We start from the raw sequence: 20,969 nt of genomic DNA, 5'->3' as shown, positions 1-20,969 counted from the left end.
CAGAGGTGGGAGCAGCGGAATGAGAGAGGAGGGTGCATGGGACTTTTCAGCACTGTCAAGGAAATTGCCCAAACACACTCTCCTGAAGGCAATGTCATCAGGGCAGCATATGGCAAAAGTAAAAAAAAAAAGAGAGAGAGAGAAGAAAGCTAAAGGCATAAAGAGACAAGAATGTGGTAAGAATCTAGAGGATAGTCCCAGAGCGAGGCAGTCTTAACACACACAGACATTGACTCAAAAAATGCTCCCCTTACAGTAAAATAGATCAATCCCAAGCAAGGAAAGGTACCAGCTCTAAATGCTATGGAATTCCTAGGGCAGAGGGACAGCAAAAGGTCGTATGCACCATTAAAGCACTGCACTAGTGGGAATGTCACCTCCTTGGCACGTAAAAGAATGGTACATTTACACTTACGGCCAGGCTCAGAGCTGCTGGGTGCTGAGCCTTATTGAAAATGTTACCATCGATGCCCTTCATAATATATATGGGGCAAAATTCTGCCCTGAGGTGCTCACATGCTATTCCCATTGAACACAATGAACTCTGCTCATCAGTGAGGTAAACTGCATCCAAGTCAGAAAATGGTTTTCCATGTCAGAGTCCTCGAGGCTGCACCTATTTTAGATTCAGAGGGCTCTAATCATACTTAGTCACTCAGGGGCGTAGAAACAAGGTGTCTCTAGAAAAAAATAAGAAGTAATAAGTTAGAAAGGAGTTTATTCCAGACACGTATCAAGAGGAAAGTTCCATTAAGACATTTCACTGGTGCAGCAAGGATTTATTTATTTGAACATTTAAAATACAACTGCCCATCCAGTGGTCTCTCTGCCTGTCCCATCAGTTAGGCCTCACAACTCGATCAAAACCTGCCTATTAAGGACAGCTACCTCCGCCGACCTCTTCCTCAGCAGCCTTGGAAAAGAGAGAAAAAACACAGAGTTTGCCACCTCCCTGGAAGATTAACAAATCTGGGTGTTAGTGGACCAAGGCTGGGAGTGAGTTCCACATTCAAAGGCACCTCTCCCACCTGCCCTCCAAGACTGCCCTGCCTACAGCTTCCTCTCGCTTATATAAGGGGCGTTCCAGCTCTGGCACCTCATCCGATCGCAGCTGTGACCGTCTGGCATGGGGAGGGAGTGAACGGGACCTTTCCTGGCCCCATTCGAGTCTAGCCCAAAATATTCATTGACTTTAGTGGGAGCTGGAGCAGGCAACGAGCCAATAGCTGGGGTTTGAGATGGAGTGAGTTTTACTATGCTTTAACGTGTGCAGAATTAGGCCATAATTCTTTATATTGGCAAAACTCTCGCTGACGTCGCTGAGAGCCATATGGGACTGAAATGGGAGTAAGGCTTGCGGGGACTCATGTATTCATTATTATTATTTTGATTACCATAGCACATACAGTCTTTAAATGAGATCAGGGCCCTATTATGCTGGGTGCAGCTCATGTACTCTGCGGGAGACTGTCCTGAAGACCTTACAGTCTAATAGGACTAGGCAGAGAAAAGGAAAGTGAAAGAAACTAATATTATCCCAATTTTACAGCACAACATTTTACTAAGGCACAAAGAGATTAAAGGTAAGATTTGGAGGAAGAGGGTGCACAGAAGTGACTTAGGAGCCTAGGTTATTTTTGACAATGGGATTTAGGCACTAGGGCATAGATCAGGGGTTGGCAACCTTTGGCACGCAGCTTGGCAGGGTAAGTCCCCTGGCGGGCCAGGCCGGTTTGTTTACCTGCCGCGTCCGCAGGTTCGGCCAATCGCGGCTCCCACTGGCTGATGGGGGTGGCAGGAAGCGGCGGCCAGCACATCCCTCGGCCCATGCCGCTTCCCGCCGCCCCCATTGGCCTGGAGCAGTGAACCGCAGCCAGTGGGAGCCTGAATCGGCTGAACCTGCAGACGTGGCAGGTAAACAAACCAGCCCGGCCCACCAGGGTGCTTACCCTGCCAAGCCACGGCCCAAAGGTTGCCGACCCCTGGCATAGATCCTCAAAAGTACTTATGCACTTAACTCCCATTGAAATTAATGGGAGTCAAGCACCTAAAAACAAAGTGTCCAAGATGACAAAGGCGTAGAGTGTCATTATCATAATGAATAATGCCTCGTCACTCACCTTTCTAACAGTCTCATACTAACTTTGTTTAAGGGGTGAAACAAGATGGAGTCCTATGGAACCCCACATGACAGTGCACTCCAGAAGACAGAGCAATTATCCAAACCTACTCTCTAGGATCTCTCAGACAGAGAGCAATTGAGCTACCCAAGATAAACCCTGTCATTTCTCATTAGAGGTCCCAAGCAGTCAATAACACGTCATAATCAATTATACTGAAAGTGGCTGTTAGCCCTAATAATATCTGCATGGGCACCTGATCTTCATCCGTTGCTAGAAGGAGATCATTCATCTGTGCAATCTCCATACTGTACCCAGACTGACGAAGGTCAAGGAGATTGGTGGCACTTAAATACTATGAGACTTGTCTCTTCACAACCTTTTCCATAATCATACCCGAGATTGGAAGAACAGATTTGCTTTAAAAGCAAAAATGGCCAACATAAACAAGCAACTTCAATATCATAGAATCACAGAATATCAGGGTTGGAAGGGACCTCAGGAGGTCATCTAGTCCAACCCCCTGCTCAAAGCAGGACCAGTCCCCAACTAAAATATCATTGCATTGTTGATCATACCGTTGAAATATATTTTATGTTACAGTATGTTTTACAATTATTGTGGTCCAATCCTGCAAGCTTTACTCACGCAAGTGACTCTTAATCACCTTTACACTTGCATTGGCTTGAGTGGATCTCGTGTGATTGAGGAGTATTTGTGAAAGTAAAGCTTGCAGTCAGACTTCATTTTCTTCTTTAGTTTGTCTTCCACCCCTGCAAAGTCCCAGAGCTCAGGCTCCAGCCTGAACCTGAACATCTACACAGGAATTTTTCAGCCCTGGAGCCCAAGCCCTGTGACCCCAAGTCAGCTGACCCAGGCCAGACACAGCCTCGCTGAGGATCTTTTATCCCTATGTAGATGTATCCTTAGAGACCCGTTCTATCTATGCAATCTTTTATGGGGTTCCTTTGTACAGTGACCTGTTTAGTTGCAGGGGTTGGTGGGGTTTTTTGGGTTTTTTTCTTCTATTGTTTCCTCCAGGTTTAGTTGCCTGCCTAGGCCTGGTGCTCTCTGTTGTGGCAATCAGCTTCTTTCTTCTTGGCCCCCACAAGCTCAGTTGGGCATCGCCTCTAGCTTGCCATTTCATCGTTCTGGACTGCCCCACTCTGTGACAGTGGCATACACCTGTCTTATTTCGCACATTCTGCCCATTGAATCCCAGCTTGGATTTGCACCCTTGGAAATCATTCAATGATGTGGGCTTCATTTTCATCCTTATTGTACCTCCATTCAGCTTGGTCCAATGAAGCCGTATTGAAGCAATGCCACAGTGTGATGTCAGGGGGCACTGTCTAGTTGGTGATGGTGTGAGCTTCAGTGACTGACTGGTACATATTTCAGTGTGTGTGTTTGTGAGGCATTGAGATATTACCATGGTAGAGACTAGGTACATACCTAGACAGGCAGAGGCAATTACCTAAATGCTTTCTCTATCTATCGTGAAAGGCTGTATAACTTAGGCTTTAATTTTGAGTTTAAAATGTGTATTTACTTTCTGAGGAATGCAGAAAACATCTCCCCCCTCACACACACACACACACTCCTTCACACTTCCCCTTTTTAGGACTCTATTTATGGTGTTGCTGGCATGGAATGGCTGTTGTGTTTTCACCGCATAGGTGACTCTATTTCAGTGATGGGTAAAATTATTAGAACTGATTGGGAAATGGGTTTTTTTCCCCCACAGAAAATTCAGACTTTTCATCAAAAATGAAAACCTAACATTTTCGGTTTTCATCTGAAAAGTTTTTGAGGAAAGCTCAAAATTTTCTGTAAAAAGCACACTTTAAAAAAATAGTCATAATAATCTTGGCCCCAAACCAATTTTCCTTCAAAAATAAGATTTTCTGTGAAAACTCATATCAGCCATTTATACTGTGCCAAATCCTGCTTGCAGTTACCCTGATGTAACTCCTATTGACTTCTGTGGGAATTGTCCACAAGTAACTGAAAGCAGAATTTGGTCCACTGTCTGTACGGCTTTTTGAATGCTCATACTATTAAGTTCATCTAAGTGTTTGATCTACTGATACAGTGATATGACCCTCTAATTTACACAACTGTCTTGGAAGTGAAATGTTTTCCAAATCTCAGTTTAAGGGTAAAAGTGATTTGCCCGGACACTACTGGATGACAAATGCCTGCTTAGACAGGAAAGGGACTCGCTAACAAGTACAGACTCTAGGTTACATTTTATGTTTTTCTTTTACCTGTAACCTCATGTTTCCAAACTCTTTTCCTTGCTTTTATTCAAATCTGTAACCCGAGCTCTGTTAAATAAACTGAAATCTGGTTTTACTGTAAAAAAAAAAAAAAAAAATTTCTTCCTCAGCTAGTACAGTTGTGTCAACTACTGTGAATATTAGATCTGGGTTAACATTTACATTAAGAGATCAAGGAATAAATTGGTTACACTATGTAAACTGAATTAAACTCTCAGTCACACCCACTTACATATCGTTTACTGATTGATTTTGCCTATTCTTTTAAATCATGAATGTTAATCTCTGTTTCACATGTATGACAGAAGCAATACAAACTTAATTTTTTATTCAGTGTTTGGGATCCCACAGGATGAAAAGAATATGTAAATGTAAGGGTTTACTTTCATCATAACAGGGGTAATGTGTCTTTCAAAGCTGAGTATCAGAGAGGTAGCCGTGTTAGTCTGGTTCTGTAAAAGCAGCAAAGAATCCTGTGGCACCTTATAGACTAACAGACGTTTTGCAGCATGAGCTTTCATGGGTGAATACCCACTTCTTCGGATGCAAGTAGTGGAAATTTCCAGGGGCAGGTATATATAAGCAAGCAAGAAGCAAGCTAGAGATAACGAGGTTAGATCAATCAGGGAGGATGAGGCCCTGTTCTAGCAGTTGAGGTGTGAAAACCAAGGGAGGAGAAACTGGTTCTGTAATTGGCAAGCCATTTACAGTCTTTGTTTAATCCTGAGCTGATGGTGTCAAATTTGCAGATGAACTGGAGCTCTGAACTGGAGTCACCAGCAACTGCACACTGCACCATAGTAACTCTAGCTCAGGAACCAATCCATGCAACAAACCTCGATGCCAACTCTGCCCACATATCTCTACACCAGCAACACCATCACAGGACCTAACCAGATCAGCCACACCATCACCGGTTCATTCACCTGCACATCCACCAATGTAATATATGCCAGCAATGCCCCTCTGCTATGTACATCGGCCAAACTGGACAGTCTCTAAGGAAAAGGATAAATGGACACAAATCAGACATTAGGAATGGCAATATACAAAAACCTGTAGAAGAACACTTCAACCTCCCTGGCCACACAATAGCAGATCTTAAGGTGGCCATCCTGCAGCAAAAAAACTTTAGGACCAGACTTCAAAGAGAAACTGCTGAGCTCCAGTTCATCTGCAAATTTGACACCATCAGCTCAGAATTAAACAAAGACTGTGAATGGTTTGCCAATTACAGAACCAGTTTCTCCTCCCTTGATTTTCACACCTCAACTGCTAGAACAGGGCCTCATCCTCCCTGATTGATCTAACCTCGTTATCTCTAGCTTGCTTCTTGCTTGCTTATATATTCCTGCCCCTGGAAATTTCCACTACTTGCATCCGACGAAGTGGGTATTCATCCACGAAAGCTCATGCTGCAAAATGTCTGTTAGTCTATAAGGTGCCACAGGATTCTTTGCTGCTTTTTCATCCTGTAATAGTTTCTCTTCTGTGTAAGGCACAAATATCTCATTCTTCAACACTGAGGACATGAAGTCCCTCGGTTTTTTATTGTATATAATTTTCCCTTTTTGGCCAGTTTAAGGAAAGTGCCCCTCTCTATTTAAGTCTGAATAGATCTATCTTTACTTGATTGTTTGGTTTGAATCACTTCCCCATCTCCTGAGCCTTACTGAAAAACTTAATTTGAAACTCAGATAAAACTGCCAAATTTTGGCTGGTTTGAGGCTAAGCAAAACCATTCAAAACCCACTGCATTTTACATGGATTCTACCCCAAACCATAAATTGACCAAGACTCATTTAAAACTCTTCCCAGGCTCGCTTGAAACTTGCCCCCTTAACCACCTAAAGGTTCATCATAAACCACTTCACCCAACACCTCAATCCAAACTAGGCAAACCCTTTCCAAGTTTCATTACAAATCTTGCACAACCCTTTGTCTGAGTTACCTAATGTCACCTCTAATGCTCTGAGAGCTATTGGAATATATAAACATATCCAGAGCTGATCTTTCCTTTTCAGTCTTTAGTGCCAAAGCATCAGTAAAAGAGCAAGACACTTACATTTTTATATCTTTTCTCCTAACCAAACAGGGTGGATAAAAGTCATGGGGTTTTTATTTTATTTTTTTCATTTAAATTATGATTTCTTAGTGTAAATCTATTTTTTAAATTTAAATCTGATTTTTTATTTACATGTTGCTTTCTTTACTTTCTTCCCATTTGATAGTTTTAAACTGCTACAGTGGATGTTTTGTACTTGTTGCTTTATTTAGTTTCCTAATTGTTAGAATTTCAGATTTTCTCTATTAAGAAGTTTCACACTTAAAATGTTCATCTATCCTGAAACAGACAAGTCCTGGGCCTCACAACATTTTTACTATGACAAATACCCAACTAAAACATAGTGCCACATTATATTTGCAACCAATAACCACTTTTACATATTTTGAACTTTCAGTATATAGCCTTGACTTGATATAAATCAACTACATGTTGCTGCTGTTTTTAAAATATAAGCGATTTAAATTGCCTTTATTTAAAATTATTCCACCCTGAAACTCAAGTAATTGTTTCAAATTGTTTGATCCCAAACCATGAAAACCTGTGGAATTACACCAGGGATGGATTTGACCTTTTAAGTTTCATAGAGCTATTTATGTGCAAAATATACTGGTGGCTTAGGTAGGTTTTATGTGTGGCATTAAATACAGGGGAGAAAATGTATAGGTGGTGCCATATTGTAGAATAATACAATTAATCTTTAAAAGCTGATCTTTTAAAGCCTTTGGAAAATAGATCATTGCTACTAGAAATATGGCATATCATCTAACAGGCACCCGTCCACAATCTAAAAGAATAGGATAAAGCTTACTATTTACAGTGGCAAATCAATCTAAATTAAGGGGAGAGAAATAATATTGAAGACTGAGAGGAATGGTGAGGGAACATGCTTTTGCAGCAAGAGATTCTTTCACTGCTTAACACAAACATAACGGGTTAACAGAGTCTTAAAATCAATACACAATGAATTAGCAGTCAGCAGAGATCAGCTATATGACATGGGAAATATGATTCATTTCTTAGAATGACAAAGATCTCAGGCAGCTTATTGTGAAGAGCATTTGAAGACTGAACCGAGTTTGAAGAAATTCCTTTAATTTAATCTGGAAGAGTGTTTATGATAGAAGAAAAGCGCTTGAATTCTACTGAGGATTTCCTCTTATGCTGCAATCTTCCTGACTTGGTTCTTTGCAGCTGTTTCTTAACTACAAATTACTCAGTCAGACAAGCTAGTCATCTCACACCTTAATGCATGAAAATGAAGTTTCCAGTTCAGAGCAGAGTAATTAGATAACCCAAGCACAGCTGATTTAATGATAATGAAGTTAAGGGGAAGAGATCCCTAAATAATCATATCCTTTTTACTTATTTAAAAATAATTTTATGTTTTTTTGTGGAAAGTCAGGCATCTTATTTTATATATTTAAAAAATACTGTTTGTTCCTCAGAGACACAATATCCTTTTCCTTGGGTGTTACAGATGCAAACGAATGTGGATTACCTTAATATGGAAAGTGACAGCCCCTGGCATTTGTCTGAATATTAATGCTGAATCAGATGGAGAAATCATTATGGCTGATGTTTTTCTTTATTAAGTTTAAGATGTTGGAGGCCTGAGTTTAAGTTTTAGTGACACCAGCTTAACGTTTTTGTAATTTTTTTAATCCTTATTTTTGCACACTGTGTACAATCAAATCTCCTCTATCTCTTTCTTTCAGGCTGTCTGTCTGTCTACCTCTGCTTCTCGGGCACCACATGAAATGCTGGCCCCATTGAAGTCAATGGTGAAACGCACATTGATTTCAATGGGGTTAGGAATTCCTCTGCTAAGTGGATCTCTTTGCACTAACTACCAGTTTCTCTCTCGTTTGGTCATTTAGGGCAAAATTGTCAAAAGCACTCTGGACCATGTTTGCAAGTGTTCAGCTCTCGCACATGGGGCCAGATTGCCAGAAGCACTTGGCAACCAATGTTTCTCATTGTGATCCTTATGGTCAGATTTTCAAAAGAGCTGATAGACAGCTGCCACTTATCTCTGTGCCTAAAATGGAAGCTGAGCGCTATTGAAAATCTGGCCTCGAGCGCAGGTGATGAGTTCTCTTTGCTAATTCTGGCTTTATATGATACTGCAGCCTCCTGCTTATGGCACAGACAGCATCAGCATAAGTTCTCAGACAACTTCATGGATGTGGGGTACAGGTTCTTCCTCTGTCATCACATTAAACAAAATGCATCCCTCTGAATATTCTGAAATCTGTATCTTCTTTCCTTCATACTAAAGATTGTACAATGAGAACCTCCTGACTCTGTAGCTGCCAGTATGTGGTGTCCTCTGTATTATACTCCACAGAGGGGAGACAACCTGGAACTAAAATGAAAAGGAAAGTCTCAAGGTGAGGTTGAAAGAGCAGGCGTAACTCCAGTTCAGAGGGAAGTGTTCCTGATGGTGCAGTACAAGGGAAGAAGTGACTCTCTCTTTAGAGACTTGAGAGGAAACTGTATTGGAAGAGTAGGGAAATATGACCTCAGAGAGACAAGGTGAAGCAAGTCCACTGAGGATATTCAAAACCAGTAGGGAAATTCTGAGTGGCAATCGAAGATGAATAGCTCAATAGGAGGCCTCAGTTGGAAGCCTGATAGGTGTGATGCAAATAGCTGAAATCTCTACTTAATGTGCATTTCTTCAGCCAGGCCTTTAGGCATTAGTCACACACACACACACTCTCTCACACACACACACACACACACTGAAGGTAGACGTTAAAAAAAATTCACACCTCTCTGAGACTGGGCTGTGATCCGGTGCATTATGAGTTTGAATTGTATTATCTGCACATGGTTTAGGGCCCAGTACTGAGATGTGCTGAGCATCTACAACTCCCAGTGATTTTAGTGTGAGCTGGAGGTGCCCTGCACCTCACAGGGTCACACCCATGGGACCTGCTCCTGATCCCATTGATTTCAGCTCTGAGATTGTAAGTATTCTGAGGCAGGCACGGCGTATTGCTCGACATATGCATAGTGTCAGCCATAATCTTGGGGTGACATTTTCAGAAGTGAGTTAGGAGCTTAAATCCCCAGTGGGTAAAATTTTAAAAAGTGCATAGATCTGCAAAGGTATTTATGCACCTACATCCCATTGACTTCAAGGGCTTTGGGCACTTGTGACGATTTTCCCTTGGTGCTTCAACAACAGTATTTTCCCACTTCCTGGGGCTAGCAGTAATCTGGCTACAGACAGGAAGGATACAACCTGCTTTTCTAAACAACAAAGAGGAGAATTCAAATATGTGCCCCTCCAACCCTAGTCCGTTTCATTTATTTTTGGTAGTAGACGCATATTTTGCTTTGAACAGTTCACTACCGGGTTCAGAAGCTGCTTGTTTTTTTTTACTGTAGGCGACTGCTACCAACTTTAATCCTATTCTCCTCCTTCTAACCACACCTGCTTCTAAAACTTTCCAATGTTTTGCGTCCTCCCCACTCACCCAGCCCCTTTATTTTAGCAGCACAGTGGGGATGGGAGTCGTCTCGCCTGGACTTTTATATTCAAAATACCTATAAATAATTAGTTACAGGGACCTTGCTTTTAACCCCTCCCCCTCTTTTTAAGGGCTAATTTAGGTTCTTTATCAATATGATTTAAAATGCTTCTCTCACTAGAAAACCATATTTCAGAGCTTTTATTTATTAGACTTCTCAAAAAGTGTGTTTTTAATGCACGTCCTGACTTTTTGCCAAAGCTGTCCATTCTGACCCTGAGCCTGCAGAAGCCCTTTGTACAGAGGTATATTTATTAGATTTTTACATATTGATACAGAACAATTCATCAAAATAAATCATAGCCAGAATTAGCACATAAATCTCCCAGTCTTCAGTGGAATATCCACTTGGTATTCTGTATTCTTACCCTGATGAACTTTCACCCAAATCACATGGTGAAGGAATAATTTTCAAGAATAGAAGAACTCTTCCGCTGTTATGACTTTTCTTTAGCCCTCTTAAACTTCCATATTGGCAATAATTTGCTTGCGTTTTCTTTGTTTGTTTTTTTAAATCCAACCTTAATATATTATAAAGTAGAGCAAACAGCCGTGAGCACTGCAAAAATTTGTAAGGATCTGAAAACCAAGTGGTAAAACAAAGTCAGTCTTTTCATAGATGATCAACTATCTGATATCAAATATGTGAATATTTCCTGATGGTGAGCATTGCATGCAACAGCCACTGAGAAGGATTATTTCCTTCTGTTGATAGGAAAGGCCATATTTCTTAAATTGGGTGACTACTTTAAATGACCTAATTTACATGGATAATTTCAGGACTCATACTGTAAATAGTCTGTGCAAATCATACCCATCCGCTCAACAACACTTCACCCAAGGAGATTCTTATTCCCCAAACAGAAGTAACTTACATTATTACTAATTATTTGGGGCAAATAAAATACTCTGGATCAGATGGTGTAATTCACTGTAGCTCTATTGAAGTCAATGAAGCCATGCTGATCTACACCAGTGGAGGATTGGGCTCATTGAATTCATTTTTCCCACTGCTCATTTTGATCCCTGAGAAAGCGGCAACTCTGATTAAAAAAAAAAAAAGTGCACTGCAGTGAGAATCCGAACCACTGCAGCTTTCAAAGGAGATTCTCCAGGACTTGGGCCATCACTCTAGAATGCTGGCGTGTTTCTGATGAAGGCTGTCTGACATCCAAGTAGAACTATTGAAAGCTAAGGGTTTGGAAACTGGGAGCTCTGTAAGAACTCATTAAAATAAAAGGTAGAACAGATTCTAGCAAGTGTTCAATCACTCAGCAAGGTGCCACTTAGAGGCTGTAGACCTTAAATATAACCAGCCAGATGTGTGCAGAAGGAACCCTGGCTGCTAGCTCACAACCTAGTGCATCATGTCTTTTTATGCCTTTCATCTTTTTTTTTTTTTAATTCTGTGGATTGGTTACAGTAAAGTCTTGGTCAAATATCATTACTACTCTAGTGGGCCCGATCCTGGTACTGGTGAAGAAGAGAAAGCTTAATACATACACTGTGTAGAAAAGCGACTAGCTGTGCAATATGTGGAACAAAGACATGCATTTTCAAACTCTGTATGATAATATCCTAGGTGTAACTGCACTAGATGTCCAAGCACTTCTCCTTGTTAGCAATGTGCATACACACAAATGTGCATGTATAGTTTGAACATATTTTGCATGTCTAGGTGTACCAGTCCTTTGCTAATGAGTCATAAATTAGGTTTGAATCTGAATCTGCAGCACTGAAATCATGGGTCTCTACTATTTGAGCTAAAGGAGTAATTCCATTAGCTGAGAGTTGTAGCAGGCTTTCATACTCTGCTGTGGAGCAATCGTTAGAGGTGAATACAGTACACGCTGGGCTAGCAGGGATTACACTATCATGAGAACTGTCTATGTAAATGACCAGTTGGACATCTGTTTAAAAAAATGCCCTTAATATTCATAATATCTGTTTCTCCATCCAAAATACTGACGACAGCAGTAACAAAGTACATATTTCTTGTCACCGGGGCAAAAAATAACCTTTTGTCAGATTGTACAGGGTGCCCCATTTATACCAAAGTGATTTTAAAGAAATCCCTCAAATCAAACCAATCTGATGCAATTGCTCCATGATGCATGCAAACAGAAATGCTGTCTATGCATTACTGGGGCCCTGATGCTGGGAGAGAGAAATATCAAATGAAATGAATAAATGATTTTTGTGTTCAAAGCATTTTGCAAATATTATGTCATCAAGACTCCTCTGATGGGAATAATAATAATTTGATTTACCAACATTTCTAAAACTGAGACAGCAAAATTCACCACGAGCACTCAGATTAGCAGTCACTGCTCCTGACTCCAAAGCTGTGCTTACAGCAATATTTTGGGGAAATAACCAATTGCTTTGCTTAGGATAATATAAGCATGTTGAATTGTTGGAGTTTTTACGATGTAGTGTTGTATCCATGCCAATGTCACAGAGAGTAATATACTGCAACCCACAGCAAAGAGCAAAGGGCACAGGGTTACACACAGAAAATGATACGAACATTTGTAAACCAAAAGGAGCAAGATTTGGGGCATGGGGCTTCAGTAAAGGATCCCCCTTTCACTGCTAATCCAACAGTGAATGCTGGGCCTGCTGTTTTACCTCTATGTCCCTGCTCTTCCAGTGTCTTAAACCTCTACTATCACACCGACACATTCCACACACTTCTCACCACCACTCAATTTTCTTTCACATCATTTTGTTCTCCGGCCTGCTCACAAACCCACTCAGACCCTTATAGTACTGTAATCATCTCTGTCCATAAAGAGCAAGCCCAGATTCTCCTTTGAACACAACGCCTAAGATATATATTTTTTACGATACAATCGATAGTTGTGTGTAAAGCATCAGGATTCCATAGCTATGACTCTCACTCGTCTCTCTCTTCTTTTGCCACAGTTAGGCCAGGAACCGCTGTGCACTGACTCCTTAGGTCTCCGGGGCCTTTCTTCCTTTTCTGGCTCATTGTTCCTTGGGCAATAGCAGAAACATACATGTGATTGCTTTTCCTTGTAACACACCAGTCTCAGGGTTGTAACGCATCTCTTAACCCTTTCCCACCCGACAAAGGTACATTTAATTCGTCAAACCCATCTGAAAAAGGCCTCCTCACTTGAAAATTTGGCTATAAATATATTTCATCTAGGAAAATCTAACCCATGTATTTATTACTCTTTCTTACTGATTATTTTCAAGTAGTTTTATTAATAAATGGGGTGCAGGCTGAAGTCCAAATTGAGCGTGCAGCTAAAGGGAAACAAGCACTACTAATAATGCAAGTAAATCCGCTCTTCCAGCAGTTCTTTCAGATTTTAACACAAGTATTAGTAACACACTCTTTTTTGAACATATGTCTTTAACCTGAGAGTGTTCCTTTAAAATACATTTTAAACTGGTCTAAAAAGAACCAAGGTACTGTATAGTAAACAAAAAAATCCTGTATTTTTTTAACTTGAAGTGTACGTGAATGACATAAAATACTTGCATCTGAAGAAGTGGGTATTCACCCACGAAAGCTCATGCTGCAAAACGTCTGTTAGTCTATAAGGTGCCACAGGATTCTTTGTTGCTTTTATAAAATACTTCTGTGTACTTTCAAGAATAATTGAAGCATATGTACCAAAAGTGTAATACTTTTTTGTAATGGCACAGACTAAATTATCCTTTATATGGGAAATAATACCTAAAAGCCTTTCTCTACATCAAGTGATAGATCAAAGACAGGGACGATGGCTTGTCCACATGCACAAACCACACCTCTCAAATTCTGAGAACAAGGACATGCAGTCTGTATTTTAACTACATCTCCATGACATGAAACGGTATTCATGTGTCTCCCACTGCGGGAGAGTCAGGTAGTTCTATCTACAAAGATTTCTCTCCCCCCACCCCACACCTTTTTTTTCTTCATTCTGTCTTAGGGGTGCCATTTCACTGACTAGTCTCAGGTGAATCTCATTTAAAAACTAAACTCTGCTCAGTTCCTTCCAGGATAGTGGGGGAATCTGTCAGTGAAAAGTCTGGATTTTCAGTAGATTTCATGGTAAATTTATGAATCCGAAGGGCAATGGGCTTGGGTCCAGTTTGATTGCTCATATCCAGCTGCTGCTGCCACCAGTTGCAGTAGGACTACTAAAAGTCTCCACTCTGTGCAGGCTGATAGAATTCCAGAATTCTGGCCCTGATCCAGAAACTTGCTGTGTGTTGGTAGATGGCTGCACCCACCTGGAGGCTGGGTGAGGCTTTTCACAAGTGCAGCAGTCTGGCGGTGGGGCAAGAAGTTGCGGGATCAGGGCTTACGGGAAAAATTCTGCCCTACACAAGTGAATCCCCAAAGAAGTCAATGAGGGGTGCAAGGCCCTGCATATGGCCCAATGGCAAGCTGGTCTTCAAAAGTTGCTGTCACAGACAAGCAAACACCCTACTCTATCCCTTTCCTGGACTTTCTGTTCGCCTGAAGAGAGAATTTTATGGTTAGAGCACAGACATGGCAGTCCACTCTGCTACTAACTAGTGGACCTTGGTGAGAGTTTTTGGATGAAACTTTTTTAGCTGAAAAATACAGACTGGGGTCAACCAAGACATTTCACAAATTTGCCTCAAACTTGCCCAACTGTTTCCAGCAAAACCAACAGAAAAAAATACACCTCCCCCCCAAATCAAAAAGTTTTAGTTCAACCTTTTAGAAATGAAATTTTTTGATTTGAAACAACTTTTCATTTAGAATTTTACTTCAGTTTTATTTTAAAAAAAATTAAAGTGGAAAAAAGTTCTCAAAAACTAAACAAAACTTTTAATTTGACCCAGAAAAGATGTTTTTAATTTTTTTCAGTTCAGTCACCACACTGAAAAATCATTATTCTCACAGCTCTGCTTACTTGTTTTGGGACCGTGGTCAGTGTGTTAAATTTATCTGTGCCTCAGTTTGCCATTATGTAAAACCAGTATTATAATACTTACAACGTCCCCTTCTTCTTAGCATATGTGCAACATGTCTCAGATGGCACGTGACCAGGATTCATCACCGAATTTGGTCTGCTGGCTGGATCATTAGCTTCCCCGCCTCGGGCCGGGTACTGATGGGGAGTGCAATGTAAATGCTGATCCATGCCTCCCATCTGAGGTAAGACTTTATTAGTCAGTCTATAGGAAGTTCTATTCCTCATATGAAAGATCCTACAACTTCCTGTGTGTAGGCAGACAGCTGCAACCGTATGGAGCCCAGCTGACTTCTGTGGGACTGTCAAGATGCAAAGCCTTATTACTAATTTACTTATTACTGGATTACTTTGAATCCAGACCCAAATATTTTCACAATATGAGGGTGCTGCATGGGAACTGTTGGATCAGGCTCCTCTCTATTATTAATGGAACACCAAGGCAGAGGTTTTAGGCATCCATCTTAAGGTGTCCATGTTTGAAATTTGAGCCTTCACATATTACTCTGCAGATAAATAGCTTCATATAAGTACATTATTGGGTCTAGTCTCCCAACCAGTGGGTGGGATGTTGTTCCACTTGTTTCCCATTCGTGTCAGTTTCCTGGGTATTGATGGGAGACCAGAGCCCTTTACGTATCATGGCAATCAGAGAATAAAGTTCCCTAAAGTAGCCTGTACTCTCTGAAACATCATTACGGTTGTCGTTGGTAGAATGTGAAGTGCACCAGAAAAGTGCTGTATTAAGATATTGAAAGAAGTTGTGATCATGGAAAGTTTGGAAACTCAGGTCTAATTACTCATGGCAGTTCATAGTGGCTCTTCCACAACTGGAACCACTTGTGCTGTTTAATAATGTAATGTAACTTATCCTCCAGCAAAAACAGAACCACAGGTTGACACAAAAGTGGAGTGAGAAACTGAAACCTGATCTGTTTGGGGATCTCTTAAAGATGATGGAAGACTAATAAAATCCAGTCTGCTCCCTACCTCCACTAACTCCCGCTCCTGGTCAGCCCACATAAACTAAGGTAGAATGATGCCTCCGACAAATGCTAATTGAATCCATGAGCTTCTATTAGAGAGACCATAAATAAGCTGTACAGTTTTCTGCCCTGCCCACAGACACACCTTAACAGTCCTTAGAAAGAGTTGTGCATAAAGACCCTAATCCAGCATCCCTTGAAGTAAGTGTGATTCTTTTTCATTGACGTGAGTGGGCACTGGAACAGGCCCTAAAAGTGCCTTTTATTTCTCTGGGATTGTCTACTTAAAACTAATGGAGATTTTGATTATATCTAGTAGAGTCCCTGCCAAATTCTAAGCTTTTTAGCTGGTCAGATTTCAGGCACAAACTACTTTGTCCCTTTCAGTACTTAGGGACACAAATTATCTTTGCATGGAAGTGCCTTTGGTAGCAATAGGAGTTACATGCATCTCATCAGAACTGATCATAGTGATTCAATTGAAACTTAGAATGTTCCATAGTAAAAGCAGCACTGAGTGAGATATTTTTAGCCATGATGGGCCAGATATTTAAGTTCTCAGCATGCATAATCAGGGCCAGATTCTTCAGCTCCGATTTCAGCACTGAAACAAGTGGCCAGATTTTTCAAGAGATTCTAGCACAGTGGGTCTTGAGCTCTTTTGAAAATCGGTGTCACAGTGGGAACTTCTGAAAATTTGGGCCCAGTTGTTGGTGCTGAGCATCTGGTCCTGAGTCCCACCCCCCCACACACACACACACAATGTTTCACTCCTCCACTGGCTTCAGTGTAGTTCCACCCCAGAGAATTTGGCCCCGAATGCACTCCAAAAAAAAGGACAGCTTAAAATGACTAGACAATGTTTTAGAAAAGCTGGATATTCAGAATGTCTTTATCTTTGGCGGGGTGGGGGGGAACCCCATTGACTAAGAAAAGAAAACCACAGATTTTTGCTCATGAGTGCTCTAGAGTGAACAATACAAATGTTCTCAATTTCACATTTAACAGTGAGCCCTGAAAGCTGCTCAGGCTGGGGATTACAACCCATAACACATGAGTGAAAAGCACATGGAACAAAAATGCGCTTATGGTTTAAAAAAAGCAGAGGTCTTCTAACTTCTTAAGGAGCGAGTGGAGAGGCAGCTCAACAGAAGTGTTGGGTCAGCAAAGAGAAATGTTAGAGGTGATTTAGTTCATTGAGTTTAAGTGGAAAATAAGTGATGAAAGTTTAGTTTAGGAAACAATTAAGGAAATACGTAAGAATGCATTTGGAAGTGAAATATTTTCTCTTAAAGCCACAAGGTTAGCAGGTTGGTATTCAGCATCTGTGATCGATTAGATGTATTTTAGGTGACAGGTGGCTTCAGGAAACGGAACCCCTGACAGGGCTTTTAAAATATTTTCTATAGTTGGGCAGTTATTCTTGCTGATTCCCATTCTGTAACCTTAGTGTAAAACGAGTTGTCTTAAGTCACATTAATTTTCTCTCATAGACATGCAGTAGTAAAAATTCTCCAATCAGACCCTTAAGAAATGCCTATTATCCAGTGGTTTCAACAGAGCTACTCTTTGTTACTCTGGTATAACGGAGAGCTGAATAACATAAATCTTAGTGTTTATGGGGATGTGCTAAACACTGACTGAATCTTTTAGACCCTATTGAGATAAAGGATCAGATTGTGGTCTCAGTTACTCCTGGTGAAAAATTTAAAAAATTGCTGCCAATTATCAGTACCTCCATTGGCTTGGATCAGGATCAAAAGTAAGTCCCATGCGCAAAAGGAAGAAGGAAGATTATGAATTGAGAAACTTCAGAATTAAGGAGGGAAAGTAAACCCAATGGAAAATGTTTGCAACTTCTGCATAGTAAGCATTCATGAACCAAGCTAACATACTGTAACCATTATACTTTTTTATGAATTAATTATAACAATGGGTCAGACAGAAATTGCAGCTGGGATTCATGTAGCTATAAAGTAACTCTGGTAGAGCTGAGTTAAAGATCTAAATTAGCATTCCAGAATATTTCCAAAGAGCACCTCAAGGAGTGAATCCAGGAGAAGCCCGCATACAAGCATGTTATTAGTAGAGAGGAAAAATCTGAATTCATCCAAACCTTTCCATTATCTGATATTATAAAACCAGCCCTGCAGTGCTGTCTGAAATGCTCTAACCCCAGCAATTGTCCAGCTCTATTTCCAACCAAGGGTTTGCAGGGGTTTTTTTTGTTTCTTTTAAATCTCCCTTCCCGAAGCTGTTCTACATTCTGATTTATGGGATTTTGCTAAGCCTCACATAGCCTTTTCTTTTCTCTACTAAGTATGTTTTGCTACTTTTTATTTTTTTTCTTCAAAGAAATAGATTTTATTGGACAGGGCTATCACATAGCTGCATAATGTTTGTCTTATGGATTTTGTATGAGACCACTTTAACTTTTGTAGACCTGAGTAACTCCGCAAACACTGCGAGAGAAATGCCCTCAGCCTCATGCAACTTTCTTTGAACTGAGCATGCTGCACTTTGCCTAGTTACCAATCTGACACATGAACAATCCATTTGCAATTCGCAGAGATACAGCATCCGATCAAGTCCCTGCCAAAGCCAATGGGAGTTTTGCCTTTCACTGCAACGGGAGCAGGATCAGACCCATAACGTATATTTAGGAGGTTATCTTATGAGTACAGTAATGTGACAGGAATGATGAAACGGTGCCTTTATCTAGCACATCATCTGTATCAATATGATGTTTCCAGGAGTTCCCATCTGAAATTAGGTTAAAAGAGGGGAAATATTTATATATAAAGCTTATAGGACACTTTCCCATTATTTGGATTTTAATTTGTTTTGTAAATATCAGCGATTTCTAAAGTGCTATTTTTTTTCTTTATTGTCACCTTCCCCCTTTACTGTAGCATGAGTAATCTAATTTTTCTGCATAGCATGTTGCAGTTTGATAGACAGGTCTCTGAGGGATACCTCATGTGTCAGCGTCAGTGAAAATGACTTCTGAGGCTGGCTCGCACCCCTGCGCGAGCGTGGAATCCAAATCACCCCAGAGTTACAGATCCATTTTGCCCCACGCCTGACTGCTAGATAATGTATTCATTTGCCTCTGGCAAGAAAAAAAAAGTGAGAGCCTCCATTGCATACTGATGTCATCCAGAAGGAGCCATAATTGGGACCGGATCATATGTTAGAGAACTGCAACCCTCTTTTGACATCTATATTGATATGAGACCTATATATGGGGGCGGGTTTGTGTTTGCATGTGTGTATATATTCACAGAGGGAGCACACAGAGAGACTATACATACATTTTTGAGATCTAACAACACAGACAAGTACTTTACAAAACCCTAACCTAATAAGATAAGAGTCTCCAAGTCTTTCTTTTTCCGGGGTACTATCGTAGTCACAGCAGATTGTTGTTTTAATCCATCGCTATTTTGGCTTAACAGTAATATTTAATGGCATGTGCAATTGCATTCCCCTTTTATCAAGGAGAGAGATTTCAAATCCACACTTCTAGCAACAGAGCAGTTTGGGATTGGCTGACTTTTTTTTTCTTTTTGCTGTCAGATGCAGACGGGGAAAGACGGACTGTAATGTAAGGTCTATAGAGAAAGCTCGAAGGCTGGGTTTTGAAAGGAGTCTAAGACCTGGTCTACACTTAAATTTTAGATCAACACATCTATGGCACTCGGGGGGGGGGGGGTGAAAAATTCACACTCCTGAGCACTGTAGCTATGGGGACATAAGCCCCCGGGTAGACACGGCTGCCTCAATGGAAGAATGAAGGCAGAACTGGAGGATCTTTAATTGGGTAATCCAGGGAATGTCTGAAAGTTCTCTTAAATCCCAAGGAAGAAAAGCTACAAGGCTAAGTGCCTAGACATACAGTCACTTGTACCCTTCCCCCCCCCCCCCCCGAATATTTAGTTGCAAATGAGAACAAGAGCCATTTTTACGTCTAATATTTTATCTTGCCTTGATATGCTTCAAACTAGCATGTACATAAACTGTGTTATTTACCGGAATCTAGAACTGACAAACATTCTATCCCCTTCATTTAGCAAACTTAATTTCTGCAGGAAATGTTCATTCGGCCATTACCCTGAGGGAGGGTTGTCTTAGGTTACAAAACCACCAGCCGTGCTGAATCTTTACTGAGTGCCCTATTGCTGGCACATTACAGGGTGAATCGAAAACAATTCCAGGTTAAGGTCAACTGTATGTGACAAGAAGCAAGGCTGGACGAGCAGACTTTATAACTTTTAATCTCCCCTCTATTTCCTGGCAAATCTGAAATAATTACGTGGGCAGGTATAAAATCTTAAGTACATAAGAGTCATTTATGATCCTGCAGGACACAAAGGCTGCTCAGATCCAGCCCAGACTCTGAACTCGCAGTCTGCTGTTTACTTAAAGTATATAGAAAACACTTGACCTCTTCGCAATGCCATCCATGTGGAAACACTCAACAATAGAGGCCTGCCCTGGTTTTCTTAGGCATCATGTTTCAACGTTTTTATCTCTTCTAATTAAGGTCATTGGTCACATACTCCCACCTCTTCTCCAAAAAATTGCAGACATTTATCCAGCTCCAGTTACCTTGTGTAAAACATATAGGACCAAATGCATCCCTGGGTACTTCCATTCATTTCACTGGAATTGCACAAGCGTGGATTTGGTCCGAGACAAGTTTTGCCAAGGTATGTCTGTAGCACAATGCGCCAGTGTGTTGGTCGGTCTGAGACCACCAAGGGATTCAGCTGGTTCTTATCCTTTTGTTCAGCTGCTCAGGTATCCCGATGATGGGAATTGTATAAGAACCTGAATAGAATAGGAGGAGGAGGGAGAGAAAGACTAGAGTAATTGTGATGCCACTATAGGTTCGTTGTATTGTTGAAATGTAGGTATAGGAGAATCCAAAATGAGTTGAAAGACTCTTGTTGACGTCTGTGGGCTTTGAATCAGCCCCTGGACACCCATTGTTGCAAACACTCT

The sequence above is a fragment of the Mauremys reevesii genome, linkage group 10, assembly GCF_016161935.1.
Source record: "Mauremys reevesii isolate NIE-2019 linkage group 10, ASM1616193v1, whole genome shotgun sequence".
Classification (NCBI taxonomy): Eukaryota; Metazoa; Chordata; order Testudines; family Geoemydidae; genus Mauremys; species Mauremys reevesii.
Note: the sequence above shows the minus strand (reverse complement) of the source record.